Here is a 16,546-nt window from a genome sequence, read left to right as displayed (position 1 = left end):
AATTAGATAGAGGCTTTGAAATTTTAGAAAAATCTTTAATAAATCATCTTTAAAATCTTGCATGTCCAAGGAAACTCATCATGGCCTTCATTGAGGTAGGTGGGGTAATTTTTCAATCACTTCCACTTTTGTTTTTTCCATTTCAATCCCTTTTTGGTAGATTTTATGATCCAAAATTTTTCCTTCCTGCACCATAAAATGACATTTATCTCATTTTAAAACTAGGTTAGTGTTTTCACATCCCTGCAAAACTAAAGCCAAATTATTCAAACATGCATAGAAAGAGGAACCAAAAACTGAAAAGTCATCCATAAAAATTTCCAAAAATTCCTCTACCATATCATGAAAAATGGACATCATGCATCTTTGAAAAGTGGCAGGTGCATTGCATCAACCAAAAGGCATCCTCCTAAATGCAAATGTGCCATAAGGACAAGTTAAAGTGATTTTCTCCTTATTCTTTAGAGCTATAGCTATTTGGTTATACCCAGAATACCCATCAAGAAAACAATAAAACTCATGCCCAACAAGTCTCTCAAACATTTGATCGATAAAGAGTAAAGGGAAGTGGTCTTTCCTAGTGGCATCATTTAATTTTCTATAATCTATGCACACTCTCCAACCTATGACTGTCCTAGTAGGTATCAATTCATTATTTTCATTTTTCACCATAGTTATACCTCCTTTTTTTGTTACTACTTGAACAAGACTTACCTATGAACTATCTGATAGGATAGATAATACTTGCATAGAGTAGTTTAATCACCTCTTTCTTTACCACTTCTTGCATGTTCGGGTTGAGTCTCCTTTGAGGCTAAACTGTCGGCTTGTCGCTGTTTTCCAAGAGAATTTTGTGCATGCAAATTGAAGGACTTATTCCTTTTATGTCAGCAATTGTCCAGCCAAATGGTACTTTATGCTCCTTCAACACCCTTAATAATTTCTCTTCCATCAAACCTGTCAAAGAAGATGAAATAATAACAGGTAAAGAAAATGACTCAGCAAGAAATACATATTTTAAATGAGTAGGTAAGGGTTTCAGTTCAAGATTTGGTGGCTCTTCCAATTAAGGGCTTTGTTCGAGACAATATTGGTCTTTCCAATGTTTCAAATTTTTGTTACATGACCCTTTTATAAGGTGGATTGGCCCCCAAACTTGCTACAATCTCAATTAAGTGCTTGTTCTCCCTTGCATCATTTTTTGAATCAACCAAGCAAGCTTCCAATGGATTTTCATACATTTTATCTTAAAAATACTCACAAACCAAAGGATCAAAGGCATCGATTCTAAAACACATGTTATCTTCTAAACGGTGTTTCATTGTTTTAAAAACATCAAAAGTTGCTTTTTCATCTCTTACCCTAAGAATTAACTCACCTCTTTGCACATCAATCAATGCCTTACCTGTGGCTAAAAATAGCCATCCTAGAATGAGAGGTATCTCAACATCTTTTTCCATATCCAACACAAGAAAATCTGCAGGAAAAATATACTTATCTACCTTGACAAGCATGTCCTCCACAATACCTCTTGGATATTTAATAAATCTGTCAGCTAGTTGTAAAGATACTGTGGTGGCCCTTGGTTCTCCAAGTCATAATTTCCTGAAAACAGATAAAGCTATTAGATTAATGCTAGCACCTAAATCACATAAAGCTTTGTGAAATGAAAGCGAACCAATAATGCAAGGTATTGCAAAACTCCCTAGATCTTTTAATTTTGGTGGCAATTTATTTTGCAAAAGTTCTAAACATTTCTTTAGTGAGTTTTACTGTTTCTTACTCTTCCAGTTTTCTCTTATTATAGAGGATCTCCTTCAAGAACTTTGGATTATTGGGCATCTGAAGAAGAACATCTGCAAAAGGAATGTTAATATGCAATTTCTTAAAAATATCTAAAATTTTTGCAAATTGCTGATCAAATTTCTGCTTCTTCAACACGAGAGGGAAAAGAGGCTAAATCTCTATCTTCTTAGATTCAAGCAACTTTTCAGCAATGTTGTCCTGTTGCACTTTAGGTGCTTCCTTTTTCTCTTGCTCTTTATGCCCAATTTCTTTGCCATTCCTTAGTGTAGTTTCCTTCACATGCTTCGTGGGATTCTTCTCTGCGTCACTAGGCAACGTTCCTTGAGCTCTCTTGTTATCAAATTCGCCAACTGCCCCATTTGAGTCTCTAAATTTATGATTGAAGCTTCTTGATTTTGAAATCTTGTATTAGTGGAGCTTACACACTTCGTCTTTAGTTCTTCCAAATTGGGCTTCTTTTCTTGAAGAGGAAAATTCGGAGGTGGCGGTTTCACTACATTTTGTTTGCTCCAAGAAAAATTCAGGTGATTCCCCAACTAAGGTTGTAAGTACTAGAGTAAGGATTATTCTGTTGTTGCCTAGGAAAATTACCAACATAATTAGTACTTTCAACAAAATTAGCAAACGAGTTACCTACCTGACGCTCATTGCTAGGATGGTCTCCTCCACATAGATCACAACTCATGCTCTTCACTTGAATGACTGGGGCACTCATATTATCAATCTTTTTGTTCAATGTTTCCAATTGAGCAGAAATTGATGTGATTGCATCCACTCCATATAATCCCACAGCCTTCCTTTGTGGCACTCTTTCAGACTGCCACTGGTAACTGTTTGAAGCCATCTCATCCAATAATTCATATGCTGCTTTTGGTGTCTTCTTCATTAAAGTGCCGCATGAAGCTGCATCAATCATAGAATGGTTGGCAGGAATTAAACCATTATAAAAAGCTTTTACCTGTAACCAAACTGGTAATCCATGATGTAGGCATTTCCTCAACAACTCTCTGTAATGCTCCCATGCTTTGTATAACGACTCTCTATCTACCTGCATAAAATTAGTGATATCGTTAGTCATCTTTGCAGTTTTAGAGAGAGGAAAATACTTAGCTAGAAAACGCTGAGCCAATGCATTCCAAGTTGTAATAGATTCTGCAAGTAACGAATTTAGCCAAATCTTGACTTTATCTCTTAATGAAAAAGGGAACAGTCTCAATCTAATTGCATCGTCTATGGCACCATTCTGCTTGAATGTATCGCATATCTCCAAGAAATTTCCAATGTGAGCATTTGGATCATCGTTGGCTAAAGCACTGAATTGGCAGGTTGACTGAATCATCTAAATAGTCGTAGATTTAATTTCGAAGTTATTTGCTGCAATGGCTTGCCTCCTAATGCTGGAAGCAGTGCCACTCAATGACGGCATAGCATAATCCATTAAAGAATGTGGGGCTGCAGCTTCTGCAACATCCTCCAAAGTTGGAGGAATCACTAGATTGTTGTTGTTGTTGTCTATCATGTTCCTTGCTTGCCTTCTTCTCAATGTTGTAGTGTTCTCTCAATCTCTGGGTCAAAAGATTCAATAATCTCTAATCTTCATCTAGTGTGTGTCATACACCTCGAATATATATATATATATATATATATATATAAAACAAGATCTAAAGTAAAGCTAAACTAAGGATTTCAATATTGCCTAACTTGAAAATTTTAGCTTTCTTCTTACTTCTTTTCATGCCAATGTGTTTGGGACAAGTAAAATTAGCCCCTATTTATAGCAAGTGCGTCGTCCATCATGACTAACTAGAATTAGCCAACACACTGCCTCACGTCAAATGCATGTGATGCATGGCCATGTACCAATAAAACTTGTGTAGTAGGAAGCCACATGTAATACAATACTCCTATTGAATTTCCACCACTTACAGATAATTGCATTTGACTTTACTAAGGAAAAACCCAATAGGATAAAAACCATAGCAAAGAAATATAATTACATGAAGAATTATAAAATGATGTTGGACATGCTTAAACTGCCTCGTTAAAAACCTTGCTAGTAAAACTCAGTGGGATGATATTAAATCAAGGGAAATAGAATACAATGCACATATGTATAATAATCTTCGAAGATATACTCCTCCTCATTATAACATCTTGATCAATTTGGTAGCTTACTCAATAGTAGCATATCGATGTTTTTATCAATAAAAATATCCAATTATGACCAAGCTTTTGGGGATGAGAAAGATATCCAGTATTTGTATAGCCAACTAATCTTGGATCACAAGTAGACTTGTAGGGATAGAATAATCCCAAATATGTTGTTCTACAAAGGTAACCAGATAAGTGTTTGATATTGTTTAAACGTAGTTGAGTTGGCTTAGAGCAGAACCTTAATATCAAGTTCAGTCTTTATGATACTAAACCTTTTATTATAGTGAGATATGGTACTTCATCGCCAAGTATCTCTTCATCATATTCATAGAGGCAAAATTTCATATGCTCAAGATTGAGAAACCAAACAATCATTAGAGTAATCTAGGGTGAGTCTTGCAATATGTGCTTCATTTGAAATTGTACACAGTCTATAGGCCGAGCCAACAGTTCGGTTTCTTAAGATACTCTCATTCAAATTCTTTCTTCAAGAATTCATCAATTGTTAAGAGCTCTTCAAGATCCAAGTTAACTTTATAATACTAACATGTACTTCTACGATGGCAAGTTCGAATTTTGACTTCTTGTAGTAACAAATAAAATTATTCTTGTATCCCAGCTATCAGGAAATCACTAAGAGAATTGTACCACATTTTTTTCCAAATTGTTTAAGTCATATAAGGATCTCTATAGCTCAAAAATCTATTAGACTTGTTTCAAGTGATTTGGATCATTTAGCGATCTTTATATAGATATTAGTATACATCGTATAGTATGAATCTTTGATAACAATATCCATATGTCTAGTCCTTTTGGGACTCAATAATCAAGTATCAGAATATGATTGCAAAAAGTATATATAAAATATCAAACCAATGTCTCTATATGAGACTTATTTACCAAGCTTTATATAGAAATTTTATTCCTTTTCTTTTCCCATTAAGATATTTTCCATATTGAATGGATTAGATGCTTTAAGCATTTGACTTCAAGTCCCCAAAAGAAGTAAATTGTACAGGAATTGTTTCTTGCCATTTGGCTCATTTTCATAGCTTTAGTAAATTCAATAAATTCAGTTGATTCCGTAAGTTCAATGGCTACTTCAAATGACAATGTATCTTCAATGTTCATCTTTCATTATTTTATATTTCATCATCATTATATAAATTTCATATTCATTATTTAAATATGAATTTCATATTCATATATTATCTTTACTAATATTGATATCATCAAATATTAATATTAAATAATATATATATAATATTTAAATATATGAATATATTTAAATACACAATCTCAGTAATTTTAATTTCAATATGAAATTAAATATAGGCAATGGTCTCAGCAAATTTAATTGCATTGTGAGATTACCAAAATGCCCTTTCATCTCAAAAGATAAAAATATATTTTCCATCATAGATGATGAAAATACCCTTCATCACAAATGACGAAAATACTCTTTCATCACAAATGATGAAAATACCCTTTCTCACCAATTCATCCTTAATTTGTCTTCTATGTGTGTGAACCAAAGGCTCCTCATCATATCGGCAGTGAGTAGTCTCGCGATTGACACCAATCAATCGTCTCACTAAACACAGACCAAGATTGACCTCTAGCAAGGCATCATGGCCACCAGATAGATTCAGATTCAGTGAAACAACTACCTATCAATGATATGGTTACCGTGCAATCAAATCCTTTCATCATTCGTTATCTCATCAAGGCCGAGGTACAGAAGTAGTGTCTATTTCGGATATCTTTGATCTCTCGATATTCGGTTATTGGACCAACGACCAGAAAAGATTGGATTGAACTACAACTCAATCCCATTATGGCAACGGATTCAATGTCGTTGGCATTTACTGAATTACTCAGTGAGATAATTTCTCCGTACCCAAGAGTGATGAATCCTTTGTCGATCCACCATAGTCTTGATACGCTCATCGATGTAGTCAATCACTACCATATTGATAGCTTTGAATAAAACTACGTTGGGCTAGTGTCAAACTACACCAATCGGTGCAGAAGGGGCTTCGGTGATCTCAAGCTAAGGATCACATGCACCACCATTAGTTAGAGGATTTATTCCATAGACACTAGGGTTACCATCCATATGGAATCCTCTGGTGAGTCTGTCTAGTGAACTTGCCTACAGCAAGCATCCATGTGTTGCACCAAGTTGTCGGCAAACAACTCTGACAAGTGAGACCAGTCACTGCCTTTCAATAGGGTCATTCAACACTATGATAGTCTTACCGTATTATCTATGTCCTTGGTCAAAATAATATTAGGGCTACGAACATTTTTAGAATGGCCACCATATATGATCATAGGGTTCTACTATCAAGATTTGAAACAATTGATACCCTCGTCACGATTCTACTATCCTAAGGACATATATCAATACATACAATTATGATTTACACGATATAGTAGAAATTGCATTTTATTGATTAATAAACATTATTACAAATAGTCAATTCTACAATAATTGATTGGCTCTATGTCACCTACTCTAACATAGGGCTCATGCAGATTTTAATGTTTGTGCAATTTGTGGGGCTTTTATTATTCTGGAAATTCTATGCCACTTTTGGGGCAACATATCCCTTTTAGAAGTCCTATTTCACTTTTGGGGTAGCATTTACACATATGCCAATTAGGGAATTCTACTTTTGAAGCAATTATCTATGTGCCAAAAAGGCAATATTTATTATTTCCATGTAACTAAAAGTTGTTGGGGATTACAAGTCCTTTTTTTTTTATTCTAGCCTTGTGTCATATTTTTGTTGTTGTATTTTGATATCTTCTTGCACATGAGAAACATATGTGTCATTTTGGACACTTGAACTTGTATTGTTGTTTACTCATGTTCTCATGTTGTTAATAATCTGTTTATTTTCGTTGCTTAATTGATATATACTGAATTTCTTTTCATCACTCCTGAATGTCATCGTGTTAATGTGTTAATTATTTGCTATATTTTGGCTTAATGACAAAAAAGGGGAGAGATAATTGAGATGATTGAGTAATTGTGTGTGTGGATTGTTAATTGTTGTAGTTTCTTCTTTTGATCTTCAAAGTGAGTTTTATTTCTTATTTGAAAAGAAGAATGGATGTGTGTCAAGGGTATGCTTGGTGTAGGGGGGAGCAATTTTGCTTACTTTATTTTTGGGGTATGCATATTCTAAGGGGGAGCTTTTTAAATTTTGTTTTTAGCAAGTTGTGTATGGATTTGTACTTTCATATGAAACTCAATTTTTGTTTAGTTTTGTCATCAATTAAAAAGGAGGAGATTGTTGAGTCCTCATGTGCTTTGATGTTCCAAAATTAACCAATGAGTTGATTGGTTATTTAACAAACATGCTAAGGTATGACAAGAAGTCATAACAAAAAATTGAAGTTTTTCTAGTTGGTACGACCATGCAGGAGGAAGGAATGGCCATTCCTTGTTTCACAAAGTTTCCCAGATTTACGTTCCTCTCAACATAACAACATTCCATATGATCATCCATGATTTTTCCCAAAGTCAAATCACTCGCAACAGCACGACTAAGCAGCACACCTATTCCATTCAAGTCAAAAGTCAAAGTACTCAGAACTCAAACGTTTCTTGCCTTTGAAAAATCTTGGAAGTCAAGCCTTGAAGATCAAGTTGAAGTTCTTGTATCTAAAGTGGAACGACCATTTCTCGTGGTGGAATTATCATTCACAGTCAAAGATCGTTCTTGGCAGAACAACTTTGTTCCAGGAAGCCATGCATGCTTTTGGAATTTTTATGGATTTTTAAGGAGCCAATGGACCAACCGTTCCACATGGTGGAATGACCATTAGTGATGGTGGAATGACTGTTCGTGATGGTGGAACAATCATCCCAGAAACTTAAAGTTGTACAAAGTGACCGTTGGTGGCAAGAATGATCGTTCGCAATGGTGGAACGTTCGTTCCTCTTGGTTCTGTAGCTTTTCAGAATTGCATTAAATACAACAATGACTATTTACTTCAAAGGGAGGAGACAAGCAATAAATATAGCGTTTTATTGAAAAGAAAAATATACAGAATATCAGAGAAACAAAGTCTTTTCAAAAACATTCTCACATAATCCCTTGAGCTAAAAATCCAAATCAAAACATCAATCTCTTGCACTCATTTGCTTTTGAAGTATTGTTCTTATTGTGTGTTTAAGCCTAGTTTAAGAGGTAGTCATTCACATACTTTTATTTAAACAACTTGTGGGTGAAATCTTGTAAATCTAGAGGCGAAATCTTGTCAAACTATTGTAAGAGGCAAAATCCTACCAAACTAGTGTAAAGGAAGAAATTTGCTTCTAGTGGAACTTCAAGGAGGTTGCCTTCAAGAAGTGGATATGGGAGGTTTGGGGATATAGCTCGGAACCACTATAAATCTTTGAGCATTTCTTCTCTCTCAACTCATTTATTATTCCTTACATATTTACTTGAAGCATCATTATCATTTGTGGATATTGTTCAGAACCATTATAAAGTTTTTTTATTCCGCAATTATTTATTATTCCGTACATATTTACTTGAAGCATCATTATCATTTGTGGATATAGCTCGGAACCACTATAAAGTTTTTTTATTCCACAATTATTTTTATAGATTTCTATTAATCCCCGCCGCCGCACACCCCCCCCCCCCCCCCCCCCCCCCCCTCTAGGAATATTTTTCATATAGGGTTTTACAAGCCCAAATCAATAAAGCCCAACACCAAAGCCCAAGACAAATGGGTCAGGAAAATCCTAAATAAGGGCCTAAAACTGATGAAATAATGAAAATGGGCTAGATTAGGGATTTCAACTGCTTATGGCCCAAACTTGAGAAGTCTGCCCCAAGGGAAAGAGGCCCATGACAAGCCCAAAACATATCAATTAAGTGGAGAAAGTGGCAAGACATGTGGCACACAAAGAGACAATATCTCTAACTACCCAAGATCTTCTTGATCCCCACTCCAAGATAAGTTTCACTTTTGATTTCTTAGGTGACCGACTTCTCCACAATATTAATGTACATAAGGCAAAACATGGCTATTGCTGCCATTGTAGACGCCATCATGCACTAAAATCATTGAAAATGTAACCCTTAAAATCCTTAACACATTAATGGGAAAAAGGTTATATAAATCCCCTAAAGGGTTGTTTGTTTTCACCTTTGTCACTTAACTTCATTGATAGGCATCTAAATAAAAAAAAGCAAAAACATTTGACTTTTATCTTAATATGAAAAACTAATAACAAACAGTTACATAAAAATTACCATTTTTATCCTTATATTAAATACAAATGTAAAAGTCTTTTCATAAATTTAGTAGGGATGATGGGTTCTAGGTACTCGGCATTTTTTGAAGGAATTGGAACCGGCTGATTCCTAAGATTTGGAACTGGAACTAGAACTAGCCGATTTTGATTTTGGATCCCAAAAATCTGGAACTGAAACCTGAAACATAGGTTCTAGTTCTAGTTCCGAGTACCCAAGTTAATTTCAATTACCCCTACTTTTAAACAAAATGTTAAATACACCCCCAAAAAAATAAAAATGCACCCTCAATAGTTAACAAAAATTACAATTCAATCTTGATTCCTACTCGGATAGTCAGACCTCAGTTTTAATTCTAGTTCTAGTTCTGGTTCTGGTTCCAACACTACAGGAATTGGAACTAGAACTGGGAATTCTGAACTCTAATTTTCTAGAATCGAAACTGGACCCTAATAGGGTCGTTCTGGTTCCTACCCAAATACCTTTTACCTATGCTCACCATAATATTTAGTAATTAACTAAAATAAAAGAAAGTTTACTTACCATCGGGATCAGTGGTTGCCAGTGCGGCAATGGCTGGTTGCCATATCAACCACCATCGTTGGAGTGATTTCGAAGACCATTCTAACATCAAAATGATGCTCTTGGAACCCTCTACCCCATCTAGACAACTTTCACTAGGAAAAAAAAAAATCTTTTGTTTAACACAAGAGAAAGTGAGAGAAATCATGACCTTTACTTTCTCCTCCTCCTACGACCAATGTATATTTTATTTTCCAAACCAGTTAGAGAGCCTTATTTTCATACTGGTGGTGTCACTGGACGTGCTTCAGCGATGCTGTCGATTTGCGATACTGTTACCAAGGTCCAATGACTTCGGTTGTAAATGTTTGCTTAATAACATATTTATATTTTCTATTAATGTAAATAATCTGAAATTTGTAACTAATGTTTCAATTAATATAATGATTCTAAAAATAAAGTAATTTAATACAAAACAACAATTAAGTTCTGTTGATGCGAATTTTCGTATCGACTAAATCGCCAAGACGTAAACATGCGCAAACCAAAGATACTCAGTTGACTCTTGGGAGAACCGAGTAGGATGGGTGCATGATTCTTGGGAATCAGCATGAGGGACAAGGATGATAAGTACAAGGTAGGAGTCGTGAGAGGATTGCGTGAGTAATAAGAAAAGAGAAGCGAGCTTTTTTAGGTGGTTCGGCTGAGCAATATAATTAGGCTTACGTCCACTGTATCTTTTTCTTTCTAAAAGTGAAAGATTATAATGACTTTCTAATACAGAATATGCAGACAGTTCAACTTTTCTTTTCCCACTAATCCTCTCTCTCTCTCTCTCTCTCTCTCTCTCTCTATATATATATATATATATATATATATGTCTTGTCCCCCTTTTTTTTCAGAATCGTAACTTGGTATTTATAAGAGTGGAGATGACTATAGCTAGTGTGGTTTTGCATCAGTGAAATGATTGTTGTCTCCTCTGACACAGTTTGGGAAATCGAGGGGGTCAATTATAATTACACTTAAATTGCGGTTACAGTGTAATTAATTAGAGTCTGTTAGAGAGTCATCACTTGATTAGATGGAACAGTTGCATGTATTGCACGTGGAGTTCATACAGATTAGTGGGTTGGCCAAATGTCAAGCTAAGCTTAGTCTTGTTGACATCTAGCTCATTGCTTTGGGCTGATGTGCATCCTAAGTTTGGTGATTCTACTCGTTTGGCTAGGCATGATACTCGGGCTAGGATTATTGTATTTTTCTTGAGTTTTGAGCTAGGCTTTATTCCCACACAACATTTATCCCCTAGTTTTTGAAGGTCGTTACAGGCTTTGAAAACTTCTTCGTCAGAAATTCGAGCTTGCGAAGTAGGGCCCATAGGGGTCTTGTCACATTTGACAGTCTTACGAGTGCACTACTTTTTCAGTTCTTAGGTGATACTTACCAAATTTTTCAACGGCACATTTAATGCTGGTCTCTTTCTTCCATGTATGCATTGGAAATCGTGAATGGTTGTTCTGCACTTTTTCAAGGGCTTATAAATTGTTCATTTCATTTGTTTTATGCCTTATTGTCATTTGCTTTCTTTGTGCCATCTTTAGAGAATTTTTTGATTTCCTTTTGGTTTCCATCTTTTCCTTCATTCTTAGAGGATGTCTATCGAATCATTGTCATCTAATGAATTTAGTGTGTGGCACGCTAGACAAAGTGGTGCCCTTGGAGGGTCTTCCTCCATTTCGTGCAGGCTACAGAGCCATCATGCTTTGGGCTTGGAATGCACAGGATTCTGCCTCGTTGTCCATGGTGAGCAGGCAAGGCATGATTCTCCTATCCTAGTCATAGGCTCTTCCTTCAACAAGCTAGGTGTTCATGAGATGAAGGCTGTTGAAAGCGATGGGAAGGCTCCAATGTTAACCCTTCTGTGGAAGAGGAGAAAAAGGGTGATCCCTCATCTTCTGCGACAGGTAGGCATTAGGAGGTTCATCATCAGTTCTTACGAGGGCAGGTCCTGAGGATTTGTTCCATAGACACTAGGGTAACCATTAATGTGGAATCCTCTGGTGGGCCAATCCGGTGAACTTTCCTATAGAAAGCACCCATGTGTTGTACTAGGTTGTCACCAAACAACCTTGACAAGTGAGATTTTTCATTGCCTTTCGATAGGGTCGTTCAATACTATGATAGTCTTACCGTATTATCTGTGCCCTAGGTTAGGATAATACTAGGGCTACAGAAATTTCCAGAATGGCCACCATATGTACTCATAGGGTTCTCACTATTGAGATTTCAAACACTCGATGCCTTCGTCACAACTCTACCATCCCAAGGACATATACCATTCTCTTATATGAATATAATTAGATCATATGGTCTAGTTAAATGCCTTTTATTAATAATAAAATATGATTAAAAAGTGTCAATTTACAAAATTGGATTGGCTCTAGGGCATCTACTCTAACATGATCGAGTTTGGGTTTTGTCCCACCAAGACCCATTTTCCTGCCATTTTTTAGAAGAAGAAGATGAGTAAGTTTCAGCTTCCCTTTCCCTCTCTTTTCTGTAGTAGATTCCCATAGATTTTCTAATGATGGTTCACTTTCTCAGAGGCATTTGTCCCTAAGCCCAGCTACTATCAAGAGGGAAGAAGACCATCCAATTTCCTACCTTCGAGATTGGGTGCTCCTGTTGAGCCATCTTTGAAGAGGTTTTCTCGAGGCTTGGTAAAGGCCCACCCTGATTAAGGAGGAAAAAGAGTTGCTTCCTTGGTAGAGAGAGAAGAGTATGGCCACCCATGGAAGGGTGGTCGGAGCTAAAAAAGTGATGGGTGAGTCGCAAGAAGCCTCATAGGAAAATTTGTTTGATCTCAAGGGGACGGGATTTCGGTCACCCTTGCCCAAAAGGGTAAGGTCAAATGTCTCATTACTGCCATAGGAACAGCCGGTTACAGTGAAGCTTGCAGCATTTGAGGGGGCCAGGGTTAAGGCCCTGGCTAAGAAAGACTTTTCGGCCACATTGGTCATTAAGTTCAAAGAGAGGTATGAGGCGACAACTGTGGAGGTCGAGACAGCTATGGGTCAACCTATAGACTTAAGGTCAGAGCTCAAGCAACTTACTATTGAGGTGTCTGAAGCTCGAGAGAGGTTAGGCAAGCTCGAAAAAGAGGTTGTCACGGAGATGCGTAGTGGTTCAATTGTTGCCTGGGATGTGTTTCTTTCCATCCTCATGTTGGTGTAGGAGCATAACCCGATGTCTAGTTTCTTTTCTCTTCCATCGCACTATCAAGAAGAGACAAGGAAGTTTGTCATGGAGGTGGTAGGAGATTGATGCGTTGTTACTACAACATGCAGAAATAGCAAGTATACTAGTCGCACAAGTAATAGAGTGATGAGTGAGTATCGTCTCACGAGGATTGTTCGCTAAGCACTAAGTTTCCTACCGTTCTCAAGTTGGAGCAATCGAATTCTTTTGGATTAATGGGAGCAATTTAAACTAAGACTAAAGCAAAATTTACTAAACTAAAATTTAACTATGAACGCAAGATGTAAAACACCGATAAAATCAATTCAAACAAACGGGTAGGGTTTTAACTTCATTCGGACTCTATGGGTTCTTTCTAAAGAATTAAACTCAATTCATATTCACATGCATTGATTGTAAATCGAACTCTCTAAAGTGTCAAACATACCTTCTCAAGCTATGTTTCCTACTCGTCCATATTAACCTTCCGCACCCAACAAAATGAAGTTTAATAAATCTAACCTCATTAAGCACAAGAATCCTAGATTGATTTCATTGGTTCTCGAATCTATCTCTAGCATCCAATACTACAATGGTGATTACCCAAGAAGCCTGAAATGATTCATTTCTCAATCTCATCATGTTCATCACATATAAACAGTAAATTCAGAGTAATCACACAATCAAGCAAAATCATAAGAAAAGAAAAACAATCTATTAGTTAACCCATGAAATTTCGAATTAAAATCAAAACTCTAGCCCAAAATAGGTTAGTTCATGGCTGAATCAACAATACAAACAAAAGAAACAAAAATACCAAAATTCAACATAATGCAAACAAGAGAAAAGACAAGAAATCTCCCCAAATGACGAACCCCTAGTTTAATCTCGAATCTTCACCCTTTTTAAATCTAAGTTCACCCAAAAATGAATCTAAGAAAATGCAAATAGCTCAAAACCCTACTCGAAGACGAACCCCTAGCAAAAAGACTAAGTTTTTCTTTTATACCTCGCCCAAAATCCTCAGAAAAAAAACTAAAAAGTAAAACTGTGCATTTTACAAAAACTGGAAAATGCAGACTTCGCCGCGGCGAAGAAGGAATCTCACCGCGGTGACAAAAGAAGCTAAATCTGGTGCGTGATTGGCTCATTTCGCTATGGCGAATAACAACCTTCGCCGTGGCAAAGCTTCATGAAGAATTCTGAAATTATATAATTGCCCTCCGCTTGCTTCTTTGCTTGAATCTTCGATCTTCGGTGCTCTCCCTTGGGAACAAGCTTCATCGTGCTTGACTCTGCTTCAGAACTCTCCCAACTTCTGAGATCCGCTTGCTTCTGAGTCCAAAAACTCCAAATCTGTCTTTATTCGCTCAAAATGTCCATTTTAACCTGAAACACAAAATGTAAGGAATTAAGTAGCAATTCAGGCGTAAATGAACTAAGAAGTATCTAAAATCCGGCCTAAAAGTTTAAATAAACTAGTATAATCCAAGGATTATCAAGTACCCCCAAACTAGGGACATGCTCGTCCCTAAGCATCAGGTACAAAACAAGATAAAAGAAAAACACAAACTTTCAAAAACACAAAATAGCAAATGACAAAAATTGAATAAGAGAAACAAGAGACTCGACTCACAAAACAACTACCTAGAATTTATACCAATCTCAAAAGTTGTTGCAAAATTATTAATAGAAAAAATGCTTAACACTCCAAGAAGTTATAAGTTGCATCAACTTTCTTTCTCAATTGGTCCCCCGAGTAGGTAATCCCCACTTCAATCCACCTTCCGACTTCCCGGATTATTTTATGCAGGAATGCAAAGTTTATCAAATGGTGGCAGACTCCATAAGCCTAAATATCGAACTACTCTCCACTAATGAGGACTAGACAAAGATAAGAATCAAAAGGTCTTTATAAGCTTGTAACGCTAGGCTCGGGTAGTGGGTTCTAAGAAAAATGATAGGAATAACAAAGTAAGAGAACTCTGTTTTCCTTATGCAAACACTCAAATCAAATCGAACTCCACTTCTTCTCAACCACTAATCAAGGTGTCCATTAATTTACAACCCTCAAACTTGTATCTTTCTTATTTCTGATGCCATATATATGGCGGGGGAAGTGCATCTAAGGTGTACGTGGCGTTGTTATACCAGAGGTCGCCAAGTACTGCTATGTAGTTTTTAAGGCGGTTACTGGTTTCCAACCGAGATACCCTTAAACTTGGCAAAAGACGGGGGTGAACAGTACTACTACAGTGGCGCCCGGGTTCAAGTGTTTTTTTTTTTTTTTTTTTTTTTGAAAAGAAAAACAAATCAATTGAATTGAGGTGAACTACCTCTTTTGTTTTTATTGCCCTTCTCACAACCCCCAAACTATTCTTTTAGTTTATTCGTACAACTCTTCCCGTTCTTTATGTTTGCATTAGGATCGAATTCTCCTAAGGGTACAACAAAGTGTTTAAGGTATAAGGATTGGACAATTTTTGGTTTGCCAAGAAAAATAAAGCAATAATAATTCATATGGCTCCAATGGGTGACTAAGGACAATTTCATTCATGGGTCGGCTAGAAAGGCTCAAACGTTCCAAAAAGAATGCCTAAATCATCTCCTCAACCATGTCTAATCATAGAATTTCGCCTCAAGCACTTCTTTACTAGGTTCTAAAGTCCACCAACATTATCAAAGCTTTACCTAAGTACATAAAATAAATCTAAGCATGCCAAAAAAGTGAAAATGGTGGTTGAACCACTCAACAAACCTCAATCAAAATCAAGTCAATAAACATAAACTTGAAGCAATGCTTAACATTTCTCAACAATAAAATCGCAACAACCCTATTCTCATCATTGATTTATACAATTCATCATCAGCAAAAACAATCAAACTAAGGAAAAATAAATGAAAGTTAAAAAATTTCTAATTTTCCTACCCCCAAACAAAAGGTGACATTGTCCCCAATGTCCCATTATGCATAAATTAGGAATAGAAAATTAAAAATAACAAAGGTACGAGATAGTTCCCTAGTTAATCCGTGAAGTTTTGCTCCACAGTGCACACCCAGTCTTTGACTTTTTCATCACCCAACATCTGTCAAAACAATTTAAACTGTGGTGTCCATTATGTTAGCAAAAATTCACCAACTAAATTGAAAATATTACACCCTAATCTCGTCCTTGCAACAACTGCAAATTAAAAGAAAATGAAACAACGAAAACAACTACAATAATCCAAAACAAAAATATAAACTGAGTTTAATGTTTGAAATGAAAAACAAAATCAACTAAAAACAAATAAAAATAAAGAAAAACAAAACAGGTGCGCCGGTGCTCATTCTTCGCCTCCCTCGTCTTCCTCTTCTTCCTCTTCCGACTCGGAGCCCATCCACTCATCTAAGTCCCATTTAGCCAACTGATGTTCTGAAGTATTAATCCTGATGTTGTCGTAGTAGCGAATTTGCAACTCATGTGTCTTCCTGGCCTGCTCTGCCAGCCAATTTGACATCACTCCACTCTTTTCATTAGACCCATCATTTTCTGCATCAT

The 16,546-nt window shown here is 36.3% G+C and overlaps 1 non-coding gene across 1 annotated transcript; it reads left to right on the top strand.

The window, feature by feature from the left end:
- Positions 1 to 2,780: 2,780 nt before the first annotated feature.
- LOC116125697 lies at positions 2,781 to 2,887 on the top strand. Its single transcript, XR_004127366.1, has one exon. It is a non-coding gene; the product is annotated as a small nucleolar RNA R71 (small nucleolar RNA).
- The last annotated feature ends 13,659 nt before the right edge of the window (positions 2,888 to 16,546 follow it).

The sequence above is a fragment of the Pistacia vera genome, unplaced genomic scaffold, assembly GCF_008641045.1.
Source record: "Pistacia vera cultivar Batoury unplaced genomic scaffold, PisVer_v2 Contig169, whole genome shotgun sequence".
In the NCBI taxonomy this organism is placed as follows: domain Eukaryota; kingdom Viridiplantae; phylum Streptophyta; class Magnoliopsida; order Sapindales; family Anacardiaceae; genus Pistacia; species Pistacia vera.
The sequence above is the reverse complement of the archived record's forward strand: the minus strand, read 5'-3'. Positions and strand labels throughout refer to the sequence as shown.